The sequence below is a fragment of the Malania oleifera genome, chromosome 5 (genome assembly GCF_029873635.1).
Source record: "Malania oleifera isolate guangnan ecotype guangnan chromosome 5, ASM2987363v1, whole genome shotgun sequence".
NCBI lineage: Eukaryota > Viridiplantae > Streptophyta > Magnoliopsida > Santalales > Ximeniaceae > Malania > Malania oleifera.
In genome coordinates, this window is record NC_080421.1 from 30745920 (window position 1) to 30758039 (window position 12120).

Sequence of the window (12120 nt, forward strand, 5' to 3'; positions counted from 1 at the left end):
TCTTAGGGCCATTTCCACAAAATACAACCGACCCTATCAAAATACTTACCCTTTTGGAAGGGCAGATCTACCATACTAGATCAGCGGGGCTTTACCCGCTCTCCTATCAGGGGCTCCTGAAAAGTTTATAAAATTTTGGGGTGAGACACCTCTCAGTAAGGGAAATAAACTAACACTAGTGTGTAGCAACATGAGTATCCCGTGTTATACATATATCGTATAAGATGAGAGAGAGAGGGTTTCTGCGCTTAATTTCCATAAAAAATCCGAGTTCTTCACTATTTATAGGGTTGGATTCGTCGGCGAGCAATGTCATTTCGTCGATGAGTCCTTTAATAATTTCGTCAACGAAACCCACTCCTCGTCGATGAAATTCAGACTGCCAAAAACCTCTCTCGGTATTTCCTCGTCGAAGAAGTCGACTGCCTCCTTCTGTTTCTGGTTTCCATTTCCCTTTTTTTTTAATTTAGATTCCATTATTCTTCGGGTCGTTACATTCTCCCCTCCTTATAAAATTTTGTCCTCGAAATTTACTGTTCACGTAACTCATCATCCCGTAACAGGAAAAAGGTCTACTTATTTTATTACTTATCCTCACTTATGGCGGAGGAATACCGTAGTTACATTCCGAGTCCTAGGAGATTACAAATAAACAAAAGAAAAATTATCCCAAAACAAAAATGCTACACTAATTAAACCATTACATGTACCTACAAAAGAAATACTACCTAACTACTTACATTTTACTTATTTAGACTCCTTGGAATATATGCGAATACTTTTGTTTCATCTGTTCCTCGAATTCCCAAGAAGCCTCTTCAACGGTATGATTCCTCCACAAAACTTTCACCTGAGGAATCTTCTTGTTACGTAACTCTTGTACTTTCCTATCTAGAATCAGTACTGGTAGCTCCTCATACACTAGTGAATCGCTAAGCTCTAATTCATCATAACTCATGATATGAGAAGGATCTGGGACGTATTTCCTCAACATAGCAATATGGAATACGTCGTGGATCCTAGACAACACAGGTGGTAAAGCTAGCCTATAGGCTACTGGCCCCACTTTATCTAGAATCTCAAATGGACCGATAAACCTAGGACTAAGTTTACCCTTCTTCCCAAATCGCATAACCCCTTTCATCGAATCTATCTTCAAAAACACATGATTACCCATATCAAATTCTAGATTCCTGTGGCATTTATCAGCATAACTTTTCTGTCGGCTTTGAGCTGCACTGATCCTGTCTCTGATAATTCGAACCTTATCACGCGCTTTCTGCATAAGCTCTAGCCCCACTACTCGCCGCTCCCCCACTTCATCCCAAAATAAAGGAGAACGACATCTCCTACCATATAAAGTCTCATACGATGCCATGCCAATGTTCGTTTGATAATTGTTATTATACACAAATTCTACTAGTGGCATGAACTGAGTCCAACTACCCCCAAAATCCAATACGCACGCACGGAGCATATCCTCTAATGTCTGTATCAGCCTCTCAGTCTGCCCATTTGACTAAGGATGGAGTGCCGTGCTAAATGATAATTGAGACCCTAGTGCTTCCTACAGACTCTTCAAAAAATGCGACGTAAAACGCGGGTCTCGATCTGACACAATCAATACTGGTGCCCCATGAGAACGAACTATCTCCTGAATGTAGATCTCCGCTAAACGGTTGAGGGAGTAGCTAAACTTGATAGGTATAAAGTGGGCGGTCTTAGTCAAACGGTCAACAATTACCTAGATGGCATTCTGGCCATGTAACGTCGTCGGCAATCCTGACACGAAGTCCTTAGATATATGATCCCACTTCCATTATGGGATAAATAACGACTAAAACTGCCCTGCCGGCCTCTGGTGCTCAGCCTTTACCTGTTACCACGTCAAACACTAGGCAACATACTCGACGATCTCTCTCTTCATACCACTCCACCAGTACGACTCTCTCATGTCTCTGTGCATCTTTGTACTATCGGGATGAACTATATGAAAAGATCTATGAGCCTCCTCTAAAATAGTCTTTCTGATCTCTGTATCGGCAGGAACGCATAATCTGGAATGGAACCGCAAAGCTTCGTCATCTACAATATTGAATTCCTCCCCTTGACCATTCTGCACTCTATCCATCACCTCTGATAATTTCGGGTCTTCCTTCTGGGCAGCTTTAATTCTCTCTTGCATAATAAGCTGCACCACTAAACTAGCGATGTGAGCCTGAGAACCACTCTCAACTAATTCAACATCGAATCTCTCCAGATCCATCATGATCGGATATTGGATCTCCATTGTCACCAATGTTGATTCCCTGGACTTCCTGCTCAAAGCATCAGCTACCACGTTCGCTTTCCTCGGGTGATAACTAATGGTATAATCAAAATCCTTAATCAGCTCCAACCACCTTCTCTGCCTCATATTCAGTTCCTTCTGTGTGAAGAAATACTTTAAGCTCTTGTGGTCGGAGAAAATCTCACAGTGCTTGTCGTACAGGTAATGCCTCCAAATTTTCAATGCGTGTACCACTGTAGCCAATTCAAGATCATGTGTAGGGTAGTTCTTTTCATATTCCTTCAACTCCCTAGACATATACGCCACTACCCTGCCATGTTGCATCAATACACAGTCAAGTCCCTTTAGGGACGCATCACTGTAGATAGTATAACCCTCACCCTCATACGGGATGATCAGTATTGGAGTTATGACTAGCCTCTACTTCAAATCTTGAAAACTCTGCTCACAGCTATCATCCCATTTAAATCTAGCATTCTTCCTCGTCAGTCGTGTCAAAGGTCTTGACAAAGCTGAGAATCCCTCAACGAAACGGCGATAATAGCTAGCTAGCCCCAAGAAACTTTTGATCTCCTAGACATTTCTCGGTCTAGCCCAATTCATTACCGCCTCAATCTTGCTAGGATCCACAGAAATACCGTCTCCAGATATAACATGCCCTAAGAACATGACCTTCTCAAGCCAGAATTCACATTTACTGAACTTGGCATACAACTTCTTTTCCTGAAGTGTGTGCAAAACCTGCCTTAAGTGCATCTCATGCTCCTCATAGCTCCTCGAATAGGCCAGTACATCATCAATAAAAGCAGCAAAAACTGGCCTAGGTATTGGTGGAAGACTTTGTTCATCAAGTCCATAAATGCCGCAGGAGCATTCGTCAAACCAAACGGCATAACAAGAAACTCGTAATGCCCGTACCTGGTTCTGAAGGTCGTCTTCGAGACGTCTTTTGCTTTCACCTTTACTTGATGGTAGCCGGATCTGAGGTCAATCTTCGAATACACCTGTGTACCCCGGAGCTGGTCAAACAAATCGTCGATACAGGGTAGAGGATACTTGTTCTTGATTGTCACTTTATTAATCTCTCTATAGTCTATACATATCCTCATAGTCCCATCTTTCTTCTTCACAAATAAAACTGGAGCTCCCCACGGAGATACACTGGGTTATATGAAAACCTTATCAAGCAGATCTTACAACTGATTCTTCAATTCTACCAATTCTTCTAACGCCATCCGATATGATACTTTAGAAATCGGTGCTGTACCTGGAAGTAGATCAATAAAGAAATCTACCTTAAGATCGGGTGGCAAGCCTGGTAACTCATCTGAGAAAACATCTGTAAATTTCTTTACTATAGGCGTGCTAGCAAATTTCAATTCATTCTCTGACATCTCCTTCACAATTGCCACAAACCCCTGAAAACCACTCAGTAGTAGTCTTCTGGCCTGAATAGATGAAACTAGCTGAGGTGGGGATTGCAATCATGACCCTACGAACTTAAATTTTACTTCCCCCAGAGATCTGAATATCACTTCTCGTGCTCAGCAATCTATGCTGGCAAAATTAGCTGCTAGCTAATCCATGCCGAATATAACATCAAACCCATGCATGTCTAGCACTATCAAATCAGCAGACAAACTTTTTCCTTGAATATCAACTAGATAACCTCAGAGCGTCCTACTACACCTCATCGCCGATCCAGTTAGTGTAGATACCAACAATTCAACATCTAATGATTGTGTTTTAGCCCCATATAATTTAACACACCCTGAAGATACGAACGAGTATGTAGCTCCTGAATCAAACAATGCAATAACTTTAAAAGAAAGCATAATAACCATACCTGTCACCACGTCACCTGATGTCTCAGCCTCACCCGGCGTCAGAGTAAACACCCTAGCTGGAGCCGTATTCCTCTGCTGGCCCCCTACGTGGCGCCTGATAACCTCCCCAGTATGGTCTGGGAGCTGGAACTGAATCTGGTGGGGTGGGACAGTCTCGCACCATATGTCCCGATCTATCGCAACGATAGCACACCACCCCTCCTGCTCGACACTATCCCTAGTGTCTCCTACCACAAGTTTGACAAACTGGAGGACCCTGCCCTGCCTGCACCTCGCGTCCTCCCGTCTCCTGCCTCCGCCCTCTACTATGATTACCTCTCCTCCACTAACCCGGTCAATGACCCTGCTAGTAGCCCGTAGATGCAAATCTCTTCCTCTGTCCCTGCTCCCTTACATCAAGACGCTCACTAATCTTTTCCAAGGTCGCCCTGTCAACCAACTCAGCAAAGTCTTGGATCCGCAGCACCACCACCTGCTTGAAAATACTCTGCCTCAAGCCTCTCTCAAACTACCTTGCCTTCTTTACTTCATTAGGAACAATATAAGGGGCAAAACGAGAGAGCTTGATGAAACGCGCTGCATACTGCTAGACAAATAGCTGTCCCTACTTCAGACTCAGGAACTCGTCTACCTTAGCCTCCCTGACAGTAGGTGGAAAATACTTATCGAAGAACAATTCTTTAAACCGGTCCCATGTCATGGCTATCGAAGTCACCCTCTACTGCTCCAATAGTCTCACCGCAGTCCACCACCTCTCGGCCTCTCCCATCAATCTATAGGTGGCAAAGAGAACCTTCTGTTCCTTAGTACACTGCAACACAGTCAAAACTTTCTCGGTCTCCTGCATCCAGTTTTCAGCGGCTGCGGGATCAACTCCACAGGAAAACGTCGGAGGATTCATCTTCATAAACTTTTTATATAGTGCACCCATGGCCTGCAGATGGACCACTCTGCTCCCTCGAGCTCCTAGCAATCTCAGCCATAACCTGCTGAGCCACGTTACGTAATACCGCATCAGAGTTGGTCCCATCTGCACCTGATGGTCCTGCTCCATCACTGCCACTTGCATGGGCACTCTTTCCTCCCAGATCCATCTTGAAAAATAGCAGTTGCAACTCAGTAATCCTATCCTCATAATTTACCCACCTATCCTCACCACTTATCTCAACATTTCCAACTTATTTCTAATCCCCAGTCCTGCATTCTAGGAACACAATACGACAATAGCTTGCTATGGTTTTCCTGAAATCGTCACCCCAGGAAAAACACAAAAGATACCATGGAAGTCCTACCTCTAGACTATAGAACAAAACCTCAAATCATTTCCTAAACTCTGGTATTGTTTCCGCTGTATTCTAAAGTCTACAGAACCTAGCAACCTAGGCTCTGATACCAAACTGTCACGACCTACTTATTTTCCCTATATATATTTTTTCCAAAATATAATAAAATCAATATCACAAATCTCAGCAGATCATAATCAACCTGGACCCGTGGGTACCAGGGATACATTAGAAACACATCACGGAAGCCTATCCAGTAAGAAACATAAATCATAAACACCTCATTATATCATACATCACAATACCAGAGTAACTACAGTCATTGTATATATATACACAACACTCAACCCAAAAAGATATCTTAGGGCCATTTCCACAAAATACAACCGACCCTATCAAAATACTTACCCTTCTGGAAGGACAGATCTACCGTACTAGATCAGCGGGGCTTTACCTGCTCTCCTATCAGGGGCTCCTGAAAAGTTTATAAAATTTTGGGGTGAGACACCTCTCAGTATGGGAAATAAACAAACACTAGTGTGTGGTAACATGAGCATCCCGTGTTATACATATATCGTATAGAAACATATTTAATAATTGTTTTGTCAAATATGGGAAAACATATATATCATTAAACATGGCAGAACATACTGCATTATCATAAACATATTTCATCTCATACAATAATAATACAAAAAAATTCCTGGTAGGTTAGTTGGCTGTTGTCATGTATTACCCCCACATGATTAGGTTGTGTGGCCCGAAGGCGAGACTTGACAATGGTTGGTCGACCACTGCCAAGTCAAAAGTATAGTCTGCAAGTCTAATGGGTCTGCCAAACCTGGTCCGTACACCAGGGGCGCTCACACACTTCTTAAAAACCACATCGACCATCTAATCTCACACCACTCCATACAGCGGTGTTAACACAAATATCATGATCATGATGACCATGGACACATAGCAACGGTACCGTGCAAGTACTAGTCTAGACCAAACCAACCAGGTTCTGATATCATATAACATATACTGAAACTGTGATACATGGATATTACATATCTTTAATTATCAAATCAATTATATCATTTTGCATATATACGTATATCATGAAAATCATCGGCCTGTACTCGGTATTTCACATTTTACCATAGCTCGGCCTGTATGCGGGCAAATCATATCATAGCACAACCCGTACGCTGGCAAATCACATCCATAACTCGGCCCATATGCTAGCAAATCATATCATAGCACAACTCGTACGCTGGCAAATAAAATCCATAGCACGGCCCGTACACCAGCAAAATATATCCATAGCTCAGCCCATACGCTGGCAAATCATACACATAACACGGCCCGTACGTTGGCAAAAACATATAAAAATCTCAGCCCGTACGCCGGTTTTCCATTATAAAAATCCGTATCATTAACACAGTCCTAGAAAATAGTATTTCATAATAATTTCTACTCATGCCACACTAACAGGTTTTTCTTATATTTAACATACCCTTATTTTAACAGTATTTTCCCAAATATAAATCATATATAAATATATTCATTTCCCTAAAATCAAATGCTATAATAATATACATATATTTCATAAAAGAACTAGTTTAGTTTATCCTCTTACCTGATTCCTGAAAAGCCCCTAAGAAAATCTGTCCCGCACCTGTAGGGTTCCCAACTCAACACCCTAGAAACAACATTCCCCATAACTAAAGTTCAGTATTTCTAAGCGTATAACACTTTCTAAAACTGCCAAAAATCCAAATATTGAGTAGAAAGCCTTACCCTGGATTCTGGATTGTTTCCACTTCAGCCCCACCGACGATCTGCTCCGGCAGACTTGCAAAAAACTTTCCCAGGACCGTCGTGGTGGCTTCAGATCATCGATTCGGTGAAGATCCGGCCCGAAATCGAAGAGAGAAGGGGAAAGGGTCATAGGATGAGAGAGAGAGGGAGAGGGTTTCTGCACTTAATTTCCATAAAAAATATGAGTTTTTCACTATTTATAGGGCTGGATTCATCAACGAGTCACGTCATCTCGTTGACGAGTTCTTTAATAATTTCGTCGACAAAACCCACTCCTCGTTGACGAAATTCAAACTGTTCAAAACCTCTCTCGGTATTTCCTCGTCGATGAATTTTGCCTTCATCGACAAGGCCCTCCTATACCCTCGTCGACGAATCCCCTGTGTTCTTCGATGAGGTCCTGAAAATTTCTCTCAGTTTATTCCTTCTAAAATGCAATGTCGTCGATTGCCTGTTTTTGTTTCCGGTTTCCATTTCCTTTTCTTTTTATTATTTAAATTCCATTATTCTTCAGGTCGTTACAATATGATTTACTAGAAAATACGAAAGTATTTGATTATTCAGTATGTTATGATAAATGTTTCAGATATATGAAATGTACTGCATATGTATAATTGTATCAAATATTCATGTTGCCACGCAGCTGTATTTAGTTTATTTTCCCTTACTAAGAAGTGTATCACCACCGAATATTAAATAATTTTCAGGAAACCCAGAAAGACCAGCGGATCGAGGCCGTCATTAAGTGTTTTGAGCTTCCCTGCTAGGAGAGTAAGTTTCTACTAGGGTCAGGAGATTTTTGTTAAGGGATCCTAGATCTATTTTGGATATTTTTTTGAGGTTGTATATTAATACAATATCACTATGGATTGTAGTTGGCTCTAATATTTTATATTTTATGGTTATGAGAATGTGATTTACATTTACTGCTGCCTAAGTTTCCACTGTGTATGACAGGTGTGTCCCCGGTACCCATGAGTTTGGGTTGACTTTATTATTAAATATGTTTTATTATATAATAAGATAAGCAGGTCCTTACATATATTATCCATTGTCTATAGTGGATTTCTTTTAGTCTTGCCCATGTTTTTTCCTTAATTTGCTTGGGGTTTTCCATGTAAATCTTGGTGTGTTGACTTTTGAGTCCTTTCTCAGTTTGATTATGACAAATACAAAGTATTTTACCTGTGAATTGAGTTGTTTGAACAGGATCATCCTTTGCATGCACTAAAGGTAGGAATTCAAAGAAGTCATACAGTCCATAAAATTTAAGTCTAAGATGGCTATTGAAGAAGCAAAATGAATGAAAACAAATTTTATTTCTTGTAATTGCATTCAAATGAGTTTGATTTGTAATTTATTATGGTTTGTAATAATTACATCATCTATAGGATTATATGCTCAAGACCATAGATTGACCTTAGAGATCACCTTCGGTCGACCGACGTCAGATTTTTTGGGTTAACTCAATGACCATAGATTGAATTTAGGTCCCCCTTAAACACTTTATGAAAAATCCCCTGTAACTTAAAAGTTATACCATATGTATCAGGGGTAAACTCTAGTGAGAATCAGGACCTAAAATAATATTTGAAAGGCTCTCGGTCGGCCGAATCCAGCTAGTTATATTCAGTTCAATAGACCGAACCATTCAGGGGTCAACAGTTTGACCAAGGCTCAGTCGACTGAACGTTTTCGAATGTTTCTTCCACAGTCGACCGAACTAGCATGTATCTGACTCCCAACAACTTAGTCGACTGAACTTCTAGTTCATTTGTGATTGAGTTGACCGAACCTCAAACGTCTTCCAAATCGCCTTAATTTAGTCGACTATATTTTTGTAGTTCAAAAGTGCCTTGGTTGACCATACTTATCAAAATAGTCGACCAAACTTAAAATACAGTCGACCGAAAACTCTCGAGTTGGACATTTTTACCGTTAAATGAGGTTAATTTTAGTTAACCTTCATTAATATTTGTTAAAATTTCACCTATGTGCCCCAACGGTTATATTTTAATGAATGTCTATATGTACTACTTCATTTGGGGAGATTTAAGTATGGATTAGCGAAAGTGAATACCAAAAAATGCTCTCAAATTTTTATACTTCTTTTGTTAAATTCTTTACATTCCAAGCACAATTTTTTAATACTCTCTTTCATACTTACTTGCAAATATCTTTTTGAAGTAGAGAGTTTGTTTTACTTGTTCCCCTTTGTTGCAAATCAATTGCAAGATTGAAGGGAGTTGATTGTGGTTATTGTGTGCATCCTCACAAATCATTTCCTTGGCAAATACTCTCACATATTCATACGTTTTTGAAAATCTACTTTTGAGAGTTCGTGCTTGTTTGATCTTTCCCATAATATTTTAATATGAACCTTTGATTGGGAAGAATTTTTTTTTTTTGCTTGCTAGTCTTGGCATTCAAATTGCAAGACTTGAAAGCTTTCATATAATCTTTGATATTGCTTTTGCAAGACTCAATCCAAAATATCTATTGTGCTTTACATTTATAATATCTTTGAGATATTTGATTTGGGTTGTGTTAAACTTCCTTTGATTATTTATTTTTTGAATATAATATCTTGAATCAAATGCTATACTCTCACATATACATACACTCACACATCTTAGAGAGTTCACATATTGGATCTTACCTGAGCATTAATTCCTTATCATCTATGAGTGCATTGGTTGTATTGTGCATAGTGGTACATATCTACTTGTATAGAAGCATTTAAATTGTACCCAAAAATCTTATCATCTGTTGTATTCTAGGCATGGCCTGAGGGGGTGTTGATCTAACTTGTAAGGATTAGGTTGTAAAGGTTGAAGTCAGCCTTGGTAATTTGACCTTGTATTGTAAACGGTGTCGCTCCACCCAGTAAGCGAGCATTAGTGGAATCCTCTGACTTGTGAGCTGAGGCGGGGACATAGGTAGTATTGGCCGAACCCCGATAACATATCATGTGTCTCCTATCAATTTCTAGCACTTTATATTTCTACACATGTATGTTATATTCGATATATTGTGAATGTTGCGCATGATTTAATTTTCGCATATTACTCTTATCTGCTCAATTGGTATATGCTTAGAAGGACCCTAGGTTGTGGATTACTGATATCTAGTTTAACGTTGGCAAAAGTTTTAAAATTTCAATTCACCCCCTATTGGGAATACACCAATTCCAACATGGTGTCAATTTCTATTTTCTTTTTTTTTTTAACCGTGCAATACTGTTCCTACCCTTTTAATTTCCTAACTGCTGTATCAAAGCCTTGGGTTATGACCTTTGGGTGTTGCAGTTACTATTCACACATATCACCGGATACTTTTACAGTATTGTGAACGTATACGAGATTTGTTCAAGTATACAGTTCCATTCAATTACAATATTATTCATGTATACGATATTGATTATAGTGAAAAAGTGGGAGCTGGTTTAGTGGAGGGGCAAATCTTGTCTACTACAATGGCAACAAAGTATGAAATTGAGAAATTCAATGGGGGTAATTTCTCCCTTTGGAAATTGAAAATGAAGGCGGTCGTGAGAAAGGACAATTGCTTAGCGGCAATTGGAGACAGACTAATAGCGATAACTAATGAAAAATGGATCAATATGGATGATAGTGTTGTGACCAATCTTCATCTAGCATTGGCAGATTTGGTGTTATCAAGCATTGCAGATAAGAAGTTAGCAAAAGAAATTTGGGATGCGCTGATAAAACTCTATGAGGTTAAGTCATTTCGCAATAAAATCTTCTTATAGATGCGACTCTACACTCTTCAAATAAATGAATCCACATTGGTTACGGATCACATCAACAACCTTAATACGTTGTTCTTCCAACTGATAACGTTAGGCTATAAGATTGAGCCAACCAAACGAGCGAAGCTTCTACTCCAATGTCTACCTGATTCGTATGATCAAATCATCATCAACATAACAAATAATATTCAGTCAGATAATCTAGTCTTCAATGATGTTGCAGCGGCTATTCTGGAAAAGGAATCCAGGCGCAAAAATAAAGAAGACAAATCGTCTAATTCTCAACAAGTTGAGGCACTACCGATGACAAAATTAAGATCAATAGAACGTAGCTCTAGTGGGAGTCGCAAGCATGGTATATCGAAGTCAAGGAGTAAGAAGAATTTTAAATGCTACAATTGTGGCAAAAAGGGGAACATCTTGAAGGATTGTTGGTTTAAGAAGAAGAATGCAGGGACAGCTCCCGAGGAGAACACTTCTCAAGGATGAGCTGCTAGTACCTCTAGTGATGGCGAAATCCTATACAGCAAAGTGAAAACTATCTCTAAAGGTGGTAAGAAACTCACTGATGTATGGATAATGGATTTAAGAGCAACCTGACACATAACCTCTAGTCGAGACTGGTTCTACTCATATGAACCTGTTTCAGGCGGATCTATGTTCATAGGTAATGATCATGCCTTAGAGATCGCTGGTGTTGGTAATATCAAACTGAATATGTATGACGGTATGATTTGCACCATTCAAGGTGTACGACATGTGAGGAAAAATTTACTATCTCTTGGTGTAGCGCCCTGAACCCGATGGGCCCAGAGCGCAACATTTCCTACACATACATCTCTGATACCATAAACATGACGACCCAAACCCAAACGAGGTCACGGCCATCCCTGCCCATAAGCTCATTTATAACATGCAGCGTGTAAAGACCCAAAAAATAATAGTAATTAAATAGAGAGGAAAAGGAAAATTTAAAGGAGGTAAAGAAGGGTTCGTTAACGAATGCCCTGGCTTCATCGACGAACTCCCTTATACGGTTCATGGACGAGGTTCAGTGCCTCGTCGACGAAGAGATACAGAGAGGGGGACATGCAGACCCTTAGGTTCATCAATGAACTT